This window comes from Sminthopsis crassicaudata, chromosome 5, assembly GCF_048593235.1.
Source record: "Sminthopsis crassicaudata isolate SCR6 chromosome 5, ASM4859323v1, whole genome shotgun sequence".
Taxonomy (NCBI): Eukaryota; Metazoa; Chordata; class Mammalia; order Dasyuromorphia; family Dasyuridae; genus Sminthopsis; species Sminthopsis crassicaudata.
In genome coordinates, this window is record NC_133621.1 from 169,242,283 (window position 1) to 169,256,134 (window position 13,852).

Sequence of the window (13,852 nt, forward strand, 5' to 3'; positions counted from 1 at the left end):
AACCCCTATTAGAAAGAATCAGTGACTCTAATTATCCTAAGACATAGTATTCATTGAATTGAATTACTGAAAGATAAAAATTCAACTTTTTAAAAAAAGAGACAGAAAAAAGTGAAATAATATAAATGAATTGGGAGGGCAGAGCTGAAAGTACACATAAGCTGAATATAAACTTATAAGACAAAAAAAACCTATAACTTAATAAGCATAATCTTTAAAATACTTTTTTCTTCCACATATTACTCTTGCTACTCAAAAGTTCAGTAGCAACTCTACTGTAGAAGTACAATTATGAGAGTTGTGCTTTTTGAAGAATCTCATCTGAATGTGGTATGTCTAACCCTAATCCTGACAAAATGAATGGAACTTTGGATGTAGAGACCAGGAAATGTGAGTAAATACCCTGATTAATAATATGCTGTTGTTGATTAACAACACTTTGAATATGAGCAAATAACATTTAAGAGCCTCAGTTTCCTTCTCTGCAAACGACAATAAAACTGACATTTCTAATCTCACAGGGTAGCATTTAAAGTATCATAAAAATGTGAGCTAGACAATAAAGTGAATGGCACCTTGCTTTTGTACCCTATTGATCTAGTCTTTGTTTCATCATTATATGAATCTCAAAATGCTATTAAATGGATAATTACTGAGTAATAATTACTGAAAGCATCATGCTTTTTTCCTAAGTATACAATTGTTTATATTTCTTTTAAAGTTTTATTGCTCTTACTTGTCTTCTAACCTCCAGACTCACATCTCCAACAGTCTAAGGGACACTCCATAGATTCAATGTGTCCAAAACTGAACTTATCTCTACCATCTCTCTCCTCTAAAGCCCTCTTCTCTTCCAAACTTCCATTATCATTTTCAAGGACACCACAATCATTCCAGCTACCCAGACTCAAAATCTAGGTCTTATCTTTGATTCCTTACTCTTACTCATATCCAATCTGTTCCAAAGACCTGATAATTTTGCCTTCATAACATCTCTCTTATATGCCCCCTTCTCTCCTCTGATAGCGCCACCATCCTGGTGTAGTCCCTCATCAGCTCAGGTTCATTCACTTTCACCCAAGTATCTAATCAGTTGCCAAATCTTGTTTCTATCTTCACAATATTTCTTACATCGAATCTTTTTTCTATGTCCATGGCCAACATCCTTCTTTTGGACCCTCAGCACCTCTTGCCTTGACAACCACAATAATCTCATTATTTTCCCAGCCTCAAAGCTCTTTGCTCTCGAAACCACAGAAGATGCTAAAGTGATTTTTTCCTAAAGTTCAGATCTGACCATACCACTCCTCTGTTCAATAAACTCCAACGGTTCTCAGCTGTCTCTCAGATCAAACTCCTCTGTTTGACAACCTGAGCAAAACCTACCTTTTGGGCATCATTACTTATTATTTCTCTTCCCACCTTCTACAGTCTATCCAAACAGATCTATTTGTGGTTTTTCACACATAACCCTCCATCTCTGTCTCTTCGCACTGACTCTCCCTCAATCCTGGAATGTATTCTCATCTCAACTTCACCTCTTAGAATCAATATCTTGTTTCTTTTCAAAACTCTATTCAAGTATCACCTTCTACATGAAGCCTTTCCTGATGCCAACATTCTTCCCCTCCCCCAAAACCACAATGTTTTTGTTTTGTACATAATTGTTTATGTATACATCATCTTCTCAAATGAATAAGTTCCCTGAGGATAGAGACTATATTACTTTTGAGTCTGCATACCCTAACATAATTTTGGGCATATGTTAGGTGCTTAATAAATGCTTGTTGCTTGACCGAAAAATAATTGAAGGACAAAAGTAATTGGAGGACAACTGGAAAATGTCTGATTATTTTTTCTTTTAATAGTCTCAACTTTTTGGATTCTATGAATTATATTGCAATATTAAGCCAGGAGATTATAAAATAGAAAAAAAAAAATTAAGCCTTTGGTAGAAAAAAAATTGTGTTGATAGGCATGCAAAGAATTAGAGAATTAGTTTTAATCTATCTTTCCTATGAAAAATCTCATTCCAGTGCTCTAGAAAACAAGTATAAAGTGAATATTTGACAGCAATTTGCTATTACCTGAATAAGTATTTTTATCTCCAGCAATATGCCCATTTAAATTTGATTTTTGAAACAATAATATAAAACCTAAATAGCTATGGTTCTGCAATATTTTAATATTAAAAACATTTTGTTTGACATGCTACACAAAAAAGAGAATGTAAACAGGGCATGTAAGGCTCATTTCTGAGTCACTGGCATTTTTTTACACAAGCAAGGGAAAGGCTGTATGATCAATAATCAAAAAAGGATAAAATTACAGATTTTAAGTCTATAAGAACATAACCCAATTGAAGTGCTATTTGTGATTTAAACTGTTTTTAAATTCTTATTGCCTGGTCTCTATTTTCTCTTTTCCGTCCCCAATATCACATTTCAGAATACAAACCTATCTATTTAAAAAAAAAAAAAAAAAAAAGACCTCAATACTATATATTTCATGAAATAATCATTGAAAACTGCCCAAATATATTAAGAGCAGACAGCAAAATCAAGATAGAAAGAATCCACTAAAAGAAAGCCAAGAAAAAAAAAAATCATAGGGATGTTAGAGCCAAAATCCAAAATAAAAAAAGATCCATAGTCAAAATTCCATATCAAACAAAATATAGTACAAGCATCCAAAGGGTTCGAAGTTCAAGTTCCAAGGAACAACAAGGAATAACAGAATTAAAGTTATCCCTTCCATATCATAGGAATTAGGGGAGAAACAATATTAGAGAAGTCTGAATTTTTTTCTTTTTCTTTTATGGGGCTGTTTACAGTACCTTATTGTAAAAGTTGGGTTAAGTATTTGGTCATAGGTTTTTTGTCATGGCCAATGACTGGTTTGCTTTTGCTTGACAATGTTTATTTGTTACACAAAAGTTCTTTCTCCTTTTTTATTCCCAGTTTGGGGCAGGGGCCGGGTAGATGGGGATAATAGAGAAAGTGAAAAGGGGACCAGAATGTACAATAGAGAAGTTCAGGAAAAAGTACAAACATGTAAGACAAACTGAAAGCAATATATAGAATTTATTTTATACTTTTAAAAAAATAGTCATGGTTTCATAGGGAATCCTTTTTGTGTTGTATGTATAAAACCGTATCCTTTTTTGATATGTCTGTTCAGAATTTTTTAAAAGTCTCACAAAACCATATTTACAATTATAGCTCTCCTTAGCTGTGATGTTTGCTCTTATACTTTCAATGGGGGAAAAAAGAACCAACTAACTTACAGAAAGATATTCCCCCAAAAAAGCCAATTTGGGAAATACATAATTTATTATGTAAAAAATATTCTTTATTATAAACAATACAGAACATTAATGGGATCAATTAAACTTGCTTTGCTACTATTTACATTCAGAATAATAAGTCAATCCGCAAAATTCTATACCAACTTTTCAGCCACTGCCTCCATATTTTCATCAAGATTCTCATACAATATTTTAAAATTTGTATTTAGATGTATTTAATGATTTTTTTTTTAAACGGGTGACAAATCAATAGCATTGGACTCGAATCTACTATCAGCACCTTATTTGGTTCATTCAAATGGAGGAAAGTTATACTGTCTACAAGATTATTATATTGTGTACAGATTATTCACAAATAAATGTTTAACTTCATAGTATAAACTATATAGCTAATAAAAGCCAAAATCAGGGACTTATTTCTTCAAAAAGTCAGTTTATTTCATGGAACTGAAATTGCGTAAAAAGATTTATATACTTAATTCTGGCTTATTGTTCCCCATTCCAGTAACACTTCTCCACTGATGAGATAATATGGATAGTTCATCATAGATCCATTACCAGTTAGAAATATAATACAAATGAGAGTTTCTTTTGAAGGTAGATGAGTAATATTAGTATATGATGATTATGTAAAATTTGTACTAAATAAACAATCTGCTTTTAAATAGAGTGGTGCCTCTGGAATCAAAAGATCTGAGTTCAAATCATACTTCTGAAATTTACTACCTTTATGACTTTTGGGCTAATTATTTCACCTCTTTGGGTCTCAGCTTCCTTATCCATAAAATGAAGAGATTGGACTAGGTAGCCTCTGAGATCCTTCCCAGCTCTACATTTATGATCCTACTCTGTAAAAACTCATAAAATGGAGACACCTTCTATATGCTCCATTGATTATTCCTTCTTTACTTTCTAAAACAAACAGCTACTCAAGTGCTCCCCATTTTTATATACATGTAATATATATATACATATATGTATGAAAAAATATATATATATACACACAGACACATTTATATGTATTCACAGACATATATATATATACATCTATACACACAGACATATATATATATATATACTACTAGTACATTCTACAATTCCATATAAATAAAATCATGAAAATGAAAACAAAACAAAGATATGGTAAAGTATAAAAAGTTTCAACTCCAAGAGGTAGCTTGAGGGTTAAATTCTAAGCTAGTATAAATATTGACTTAGGACAAAATATTTTCTTAACCAAAATTCTAAGTATACTTAAAGCAACACTATAATCTAAAAAGCTTCTGGACATAAAAAAGGGAAATTGTTTTCATATGGCATGAAAGCTTTTTATCTCCTTAACTACACAGATGCATGCAACTCTCAAAAGCAATGGCATTTCCCCAAAATAAACAGAAAAAGTACTTGCAAATTCAATCCTAACTTGTATCCCTAAAGACTAAACATATAGGAAAAAATACTATTTACCCATATTTATCAGAATCAAATATAAGTTTCTTTCTTTCTTTCTTTCTTTAGTACTATTTCTTTCTTATGATTTTAAAATTACACGAGATCTTTCTAAACTGAGATTTCAAGCTACAAGTTCTTCATTCATATAAATAAATGCTTATAATTGGCAAGTGGTGACTAATGTTTTGTACTGTTAAAAGTTTTCATTAGTTTATGCTTCATATTATCTTTATGCTATATTCTCTTTTGTATATGAAAAGGCTCATACCTAAAATGTCAAAACAAATATATTTGCAGCATCTTAATCTCAAGTGACTTAATCCTATGACATTTAAAATATTAACTAGACTATGCATCAGACCATCTAGTTAATACAAGAATGCTGGTATAATCAATAATAATTTAGTGCTGTGGAAAGGACACCAGATAGGTTCCAGAAAATCTGAACTCAAAGTCCAGTAGGCCATTAACTTAATTTTATAACTTTAACAATTTATCTGAGTATTTGCTTCTTCACTTGTTAAAAAGAAGCTATAAAATTATGGATCAAGATCAGAAAGATGATGAATATAGATGAACCTAAGTATCTTTCAGGCTATAAGATGAAGAATTGTTTACATTATAATTGGGGAGAAGAGACAGGTATCCTCTCAGAAACCTAAGGTCTTTAAAGGTCACAGAGATAGTTAAATAAACTATCTGGCCAGCCAGGGAGTGGTTTCATTTATCTGTAATTGCAAAATTAAGAAAATTAGAGGAAGATTACAATGGGAAGAAAAAGGTGATCCCAATGGGACCAGAGCTTCCATCCAATGAGGCAGTCCACACTGTTCATAGAAAACCACATCCGGGGATCTCAGGCTTCAAGACCTTCATACTTCCTGATTGCACCGTGCATGGCTCCTCCCTGACCCTTACAAAAAATGATATGTTGATATAAACAATATACATACACAGAAGGAGTGATGGAAGAATAGGCATAGCCCACGAACCTGAGTTTCATATGAATCAGACTAAGAATTTAAGCTAGTTAAGCATTAACATCCTTCCAGTCCTGGTAGTCTATGACTCTACACTCTTCAAGAAAGGAAAGCCAATCATTAAAAAGCCATGATGGTATGTGACCTAAAGGGTAGAAAACAAGACACTTCTGAAATTTCTACTAAAATAATTTTTACTGTCTCCATAGGGCCTCAATCTGGTTACCTGAAAGAGGAAATGTTAACAAATGAGCATACAAACAAGGCACAATGGATGATAGTGAAAGAAGACTGGCTCTGGAGTAAGAGTGTTATTGTTCAGTCATTTCAGTTGAGTCTTTGTGACCGCATTTAGGATTTTCTTGGCAAAGATACTGGTGGGGATTTGCCATTTCCTTCTCCAGCTCATTTTACAGATGTGAAAAATGAGGAAACAGTTAACAAGAGTCTTGCCCAGGGTCACATTGCTAGGAAGTATCTCAGGACAGATATAAACTCAGAAAGAGGAGTCTTCCTGACTCCATATCTGGTGCTTTATCCACTGAGATACTCTGGAGTTTTCAAACTGGGTTCCTGGGTTTTCAAACCCTAGCTCTCTACCTGTGTGAATTTGAAATAACTTCAGGGACTTGAGCTTCCTCATCTGAAAAAACTGGATGAGGTAACTTCAGAAATCCTTCCAATTCAAGTTCTATTATACTATAATTCTATATAAGATCCTGGGAACACTTGTCAATGTCGCCTAGCATGAATACATGAGCTCTGAAGAAATGTAAGTCAAGGGATGTAAGTTTTAATAAGCAAACACAGAGATCTGGAAGTCTGGGAGGTAGGAGAGAATACTAGTTTAATACTTTGTCTAGGGCTATTTTTCAAATAGGGAAAACAGTGAAATATCAATTATGATGCAATTTCCCAAGCTTTTTACAATTTTCTAAAAAATCTGTCATACCACTATTATATCAAACTAATCAAGCATTCAACAGGTATTTATTAAGTGGCTACTGTGTTCCAGAAACTCTACTTGGCACTAAGATTACAAAAACAAATAAGATACTTAGATACAAAGATAAATTAGATGCTTAGTACTTTATGTGCAGGTTACAGTTTTCCAAATGAACCTATTTGACTTTTAAAAATGAAATTATTGGCAAAGACAAGATAATTAGGCAATGACAATTCATACAATACAACCAATCAATAACACAGTACATTAAAAATACTGACAGAAGTATGAAGTTGATGATGTGCTATAAATAGCTAGATATATACTGACCTGAAAAAACACACTGTTTTCCTTAACATTCTGCACAATGAAAAACTAAAATGCTATATAAGCAAGCCAACCTGAAATGACACCTAGTATTATAAATGGCCTAATCTATATGTTAATACTGTTGTATCACATAACTGCAGCAAGACTAAGATAACAATATGACTTTGGGGTTTCTATGGCTACATCCTGGGCTAGCGTGCCTGAAAGGGTTTAGCTGCTGACACCACACACACATTCTGAGTGCTTCTCTTTTGGTTATTTATGATATGATTTATGATAACGACAACATCTCCTATTTTCTCTCCTCGTCAGATACAATAAATTGCTATCGTTAATCACCCTTCTTGGTTCAGCTATGATTACAATAATATAATAGGACTTACCTATGGATAATACCATATATTAATTTTTTAAAAGAAATACATAAAAGTAGACTTCTTTGGACAGTGACAATGAATTATTTTTAAATGTTTCCTTTAATTACTTTTGAATAAATTCTATTAATTGAGATTATACCCAAGATTCTACAGTTACAATCCTCTACATATGTAAATTCATGATTAAGTGCCACAAAGCATTACTATTTCATACTTTCTTAAATTTACTATAAATAGTACATTTTCCTTTTAAATTAAAAAAAAATGGCAAATTTTTCTATATTGCCTTTAATGCAGTTAAGTCTGATTGCTATTTTTTTCTTTAACACAGAGGCAAAAATACAAGTTCCTATTGCAAGTGGCATCAAATATTTTTTGCATATAACTGTTTTAAAACGAAAATCACAGGAATTATTTCCAGGGCTTGATCATTTAATGTATATGAAATGAATGGGGAGAGAGGGGAATGACATTAAGGACTCTACTTTCAAGCCTCATTTTCATAAATCAAATTGAACATATTTTATTTAAGAATCAAAGAATTTGTAATTTTGATATTTTCTTAGCTACCAACAAATTTTATAGTTATAAAATCCAGTCACTGCTATCATTTCAACTATACTAAGAAAATCAACCAGTTTAAACAGATCTCCAATTATTGTTCAAGTTATGAAATGTAGTTTCACTTGGTGATGCAGTGCAAAATGTTTTTATTTTAATTAAAATTACTTTAGTAACTAAAAGGCTATGCACTGAACTATAAGAATGAAGAAAAGGGCCTTTTGAGCTGTATGAAATAATGGAAACTAAAATATAGCTAACATAAGGAGAAATCCAAGCTGGTACTACTGTTAATCACTTTTATGCCCCTCTATAGTCTTAAATTCTACTTTTTTCCCCTCTTTCATTCTGCATATCTGTACAGAAAAAATTGTTCATCAAGTAATAAGCCTTGTATATTCAGTTTTTTCCCCACTGAACCTGGCCATTCTGTCACTGGATTTGGAATAAGACTTATTAAGAATAAAGCTTTTAATTTTAAGAATTTCCTCAAAATCATACTATTAATGGCACTTCTCATTTCTTACTATTGCTCATTGGTGCAGTGGATAGGATGCAGGACGTGGAGTCAGGAAGATTCATCTTCCTGAGTTCAAGTTCTGCCCTAGACATTTATTAGCTGTGTGATGCCAGACAAAGTCATTTAACCCTGTTTGCCTCAGTTTCCTCATCTGTAAAAATGAGATGAAGAATGAAATGGCAAACCACTCCAGTATCTTTCCCAAGAAAACCACAAATGGGGTCACAAAGAGTTGCATATTACTGAAAAACAAACCAAAAAAATTAAATAATAAAATTTAATTAAAAATTAAATAATAAAATTAAAATTAAAAATTAAATAATAAAATTAAATAAAAAATTTAAATAAAATAAATAACATTTATAAGACATCTTACAAAAAATGGAGGAACATGAAAACTTAGTATGATCACTTAAACCTAAGTAAAAGTGGTTTGAAAGGTCAGTTTTTAGAATGACAATAGTCTAAAATACTAATACATAAGGCAAAAGTATGTACATATGCCTTCTCATGAAGTTTCTATAGTAATCAAGCTTTGCGATATAAAAATGAATAGCTAACTCAGATATAAGGGGAAAAAACAGAATTTTAAGCCCTTTGTTTCTTAGTATAGTTATTTCTGTACTGTGTTCTAAACTCTTGAACTCACAACCCTCAAGAGATGGTCTATAAAATATTCTTTTGGCTCACTTATTAACCATGAAGATATTCTCAAATTTTAACATTCAACGTTGCCACCCACATAGGTAAAATGCAAAATGAACATTCATATGAGTTTCATAAGTTGTGATTAGGAAAACATTTGAAATTATTAAAAATTCTTATCTGTCATTGACATGGTCAAGCAAGGAGAAATTTTGGTTAATCAAACCTGAAATTAAATGATTTTTTTTTAAACAAAGGAATAAAATACGATAACATTAAACTATATAACCTTTCACAGATAAAGTCATAGCATAAGCCACTGTTACAATTACAATGTTGTTTTATTTATGTGTAGCTTAATAGAAAATTTTAGAAAAAAGAACATCTGGTAAAGGTGTTTGCTGCTGGGATCATGCTAGAAATCACATTTTTGATATGGGAAATTAAGACTGACTAACAAGTGAATGTGGTACTCTGGAGGATCAAAAACCTGACATAGAAAACACAGCAACAACATGAGGTAACTTACACAGCACTTTTTTCTGGATGGACTTATGATTTCAGTTTTGGAGGGATTGAAAGGCCTTCTTCCTTTTCTGCAACTGAGTTTAGAAGCTTGTTCAGGACACTGATTCATTGTGACTAGTCTAGGGTCATACAGCCAGTATTATGTCAGAAGCAGAATTTGAATCTAAGTTTCTGGACTATAAGACCAACTTTCTAACCACTAAGTCTCTATAGAACTTGAATATTTGTAAAGCACTTTTGATTCAGGATTGCACTTGAGCCTTACAACAATTATTTCTGGTAATAGGTTTTATAACCCCAAATTTGCAAATGGAGAAAATGAGACTCAAATACATTAATTGACTTGTCCAAAAAGATTAATAAGTATTAGAGGAAGGAATTGAATCCAGGTCTTTCTTGACTTCAAGCTCAGGACTCTTTCCATTATACATCACGTATCGATCAACAAGTATACAGTAATTGAGAGGAGAAAGCAACAGAAAAAAAGGTCAGAAAAATATTTGTGATCTCAAATATCTCTGTCTCTAGACAATATATGATATAAATTAAGTCAAATTGAAAATGTTAATACAAGAAGATAAATATGAAATTATGTGTATCACTGGCTCTTGGGATGGCAATGATGTCTGAAAAACAGTATCAAACAATATGCTGATTTGTTTTGCTTAACTATCTGCATTTTTTAGTAGGGAGGTCTTGATTTGGAGGAATGCGACTTAAGTCGTGAAAAATATGTAACAAAAAAAAAAAAAAAAAAAAAAAAAAAAAAAGGAAATAAAATGCCATAAAATGTACAGAAGACAAAAAGCACATAAAAAGACCACAAATAATATCTTTGTTACTACCTTACTAAATGTTTTATATATAAAATTTATTATGTATATCTCTTTTTAAAAAACCCATATGGAAAATAAATTCAATTGCTTTTTACAATCCTATTTCTTGTTCTTTATGTACTGAAATTTTGAGTTTGTTTATAATGAATTAGTCATTTAAAATGTCAAAGATGAAAATGCTGTGCAAGAGTTTACTAGTTAAAAGAAATAAAGCTAACAGAATGAATAAGAAAGCAGTATTAGATTTGGGGAAGAACCCTGGGCATTCTATACTTCATTCTCACTTTACCATAATCCTGATGCATCAACTTCTCTTCTACTACAATAAGGCCTCAAGGCCTTCATCTTTAAAATGACCATTTTGGGAAAGACTCCAACCAGCTGGGTTTCATTCTAGCTTTGTTTCTCTCTAGACTCTACCTCCTCTCTTTTCCTGCAGCACAGTCAATGGAGGCACTCTTCTTCTCTCCTCTCACTCCTCTACATATTGTCTTTCCCTATTAGAATGTAAGCTCCTTAGCTTCTTTTGTGGTAGCAAAGAATTGGAAAATTCATCATCAATTGGGGAATGGCTGAACAAGTTGTGTTATATGAAGGTAATGGAATATTATTTTTCTTTAAAAAATGATAAGTTGATTTTAGAAAGACTTGGAAAGGTTTACATGAACTGATGCTAAGCGAAACAAACAGAACCAGGAATACACTGTGTACAGTAACAGCAAGAATGTGTGATGATCAACTATGAAAGACTTGGTTCTTCTCATTAGTTCAGTGGTTCAGTGATCTAAGGCAATCCCTGTAAAGGGCTAGAACTGAGCAATGCACTTGGATAATGAAGCATGTGAGACTAATTGCCAATTGGACAGTTCCCTATTAACTTGTTTGAAGATTGACCCTCCCCAGCTGTTCTGTGCTGACTTAATTGGTGGGACAAAGAGGGGGAAGTGACGTGTGTGGGAGGAAGAGGAATTGAGACACAGAAGCTGACTCAGTCTCTCCTGGTGTTTGAGAGAGGAAGGTGTGTGTGTGAGGTTGCTAGGCCTAACCTCCTGACCTTGACCGTAAAAGATCAAGAATAAAGATGTTTAGTGATCCTAACTCCAGCTGATTTCTGGGAAGACAGAGTTCCAGCATTTTGGCGCCCAACGTGGGGCGATTTTCAAGTGCAACAAATCCCAAAAGACTTTGGGCAGAAAATACCATCTGCATCCAGAGAGAGAACTATGGAGACTGCATATAAATCAACACATGCTATGTTCATTTATTTTTTTCACCTCTCTTTTTTCACTTTTGGTTTTTCCCTTTTGCTCTAATTTTCCTCTCCCAAAATGATTCATAAAGCAATGTAAATTAAAATAAATTATTTAAAAAATAAAGAAACAGATAACTATATCACCTAACTTTAAATAGTCAAACAGGTTCATGACTTCAAGATATAGTTGTTCAATTATTTTAGGCAAAGATTCTGGAATGGTTTGTTAATTCCTTCTCCATCTCATTTTACAAATGAGGAAACTGAGGCAAACAGGGATTAAATGATTTACCCAGGGTCACACGCTAGGAACTGTCTGAGGGCAAATTTGAAATCAGGTCTTCCTGACTCCAGACCTGATGTTCTATTCATTATACCACCCACTTGCCCCTCCCAGATATAAGCATTCCCTCAAATGATTCAGAAGATAATCCATTCATACTTGCTCATTCGGTGTAACTTATCCAAGTCCTCCCAAAGAGATGGTATAATACAGAGGAAAGATCTAGAATCAAATCCTGCCTCTGCAAACTTACAATTGGTGTCACCTTAGACAACACATTAATAATCTCTGATTCTCTTTCTTTATCTGTAAAATGAGGAAATTGGATTAGATAATCTCATAGGTCCCATGTAGTTCTTTGATCTGTGATAGTAAGTTCACCACACAGGATCCATAAAACTTGTTTTAGGGGTGGGAATAGAGAGGGCTGAAACAGATGAGCCTGAGAAAAAGCAAGGAAAGAATAAGAATTCATTAGTTGAGGTTTGAAGCTGGAATAAAATAAGACACTTTTAAGTTAATCAATATTTAACAAAAGTCCTAACACTGAAAGAATACACAACAAGAGTAGAGTAGTACTTAGCTCTGGACCGCTTTCCTAATAAAACAAACAGGATTCATCTAAATGGCCTCACCAATTTATGGGTGGATCTTTTATTCCCTTAATCAGAAAGACACCAAGGTCAATCTGGCCAGAATAAACTACATCAAAATATACTCTACTTAAGCCTTAATTGCCTAAACCAATCAAGTCCCAGGGTCAGTTTTGTTCCCTTTTAAGGGGAAAAATAATCTAATTCTCATTAAAGGGTGAGGGGACCCTGGTAGAAGGTAATCCAATAGGAGCCTTCTTCACTTTCTTTATGACTTAACTTTGTAATCACTAGCACCTAAAGACAGTAACTGGAATGTTGTATGTAGTACTTAGTAAATGCTTGTTGATTTCATTCATTATAAGGCTACATAGCAATGAAGCTTCCAAATTGTTCACTATTTCTCATTCACTCTTATATGAAGAGCTCATCTTTTCTGATCTTGCATTTCTTTGATGCCATCAATTATATGTCATTTTAGACTATGTATTAACCAAATATGGGAATGACAAGTACAATTAGACACATACCTAACAACTTTTAAGGAAAAAAGGATTCAAAATGTTCAGAGAAAAGCAACTAAAGTGATAATGAAGGGCATAGGAATCTTACTGAGGAGTGAAAATGTAAGACTTCTCCAGTAATATTTCATAAGATTTGATCTAGGTCCTTGGGCCTAGATAGTTATAGTTTTTAAACAGTGATTTAGATAAAGACATAACAGAGAATCATCAGATTTTAGGGTAATGAAGAATTATACAGTATAACTTGTGATAGATGATAGAATCTGAATCCAAAAATATCATGAAAATCTAAATACAAAAAAAAAAAAAGAAATTTAATGGAAAAAATATAAACTTCTACCAAGTTAAATGTACAAGTATAAAATGGATGGAATAAATCTGATTAAATAGGAATTCAAAAGAGAAAAACCTGGGAATTTCTGTTACCAAAAACTCTGTAAGAAAAGGCAGCATCACATAATAAATAGAGCTTATCTTGGGGTCTCATACACCTGGGTTCAAGTTTTGACTAAAACATATGGAGCTTTGTAGCTCTGGACTAGTTGCTTAAACCCTCAGGGCTCCAGGCAACATTCCAAGACTATAATTGCTGTTCAACTATAAAGGAGGTTACCTCAGCAAGTGTTACCAATACCAATGAAATCACTGATGAAGAACATCCCCCATTCCCCTCCACACAATGCTAGTAATCATCAATAATATGGCTTGAGTTCTTTAA

General features: G+C 32.8%; 1 protein-coding gene across 1 annotated transcript in view; it reads right to left on the reverse strand.

The window, feature by feature from the left end:
• TAF3 (TATA-box binding protein associated factor 3) overlaps window positions 1-13,852 on the reverse strand; it is a 218,507-nt gene that overhangs the window by 71,617 nt on the left and 133,038 nt on the right. The window lies entirely within an intron of this gene.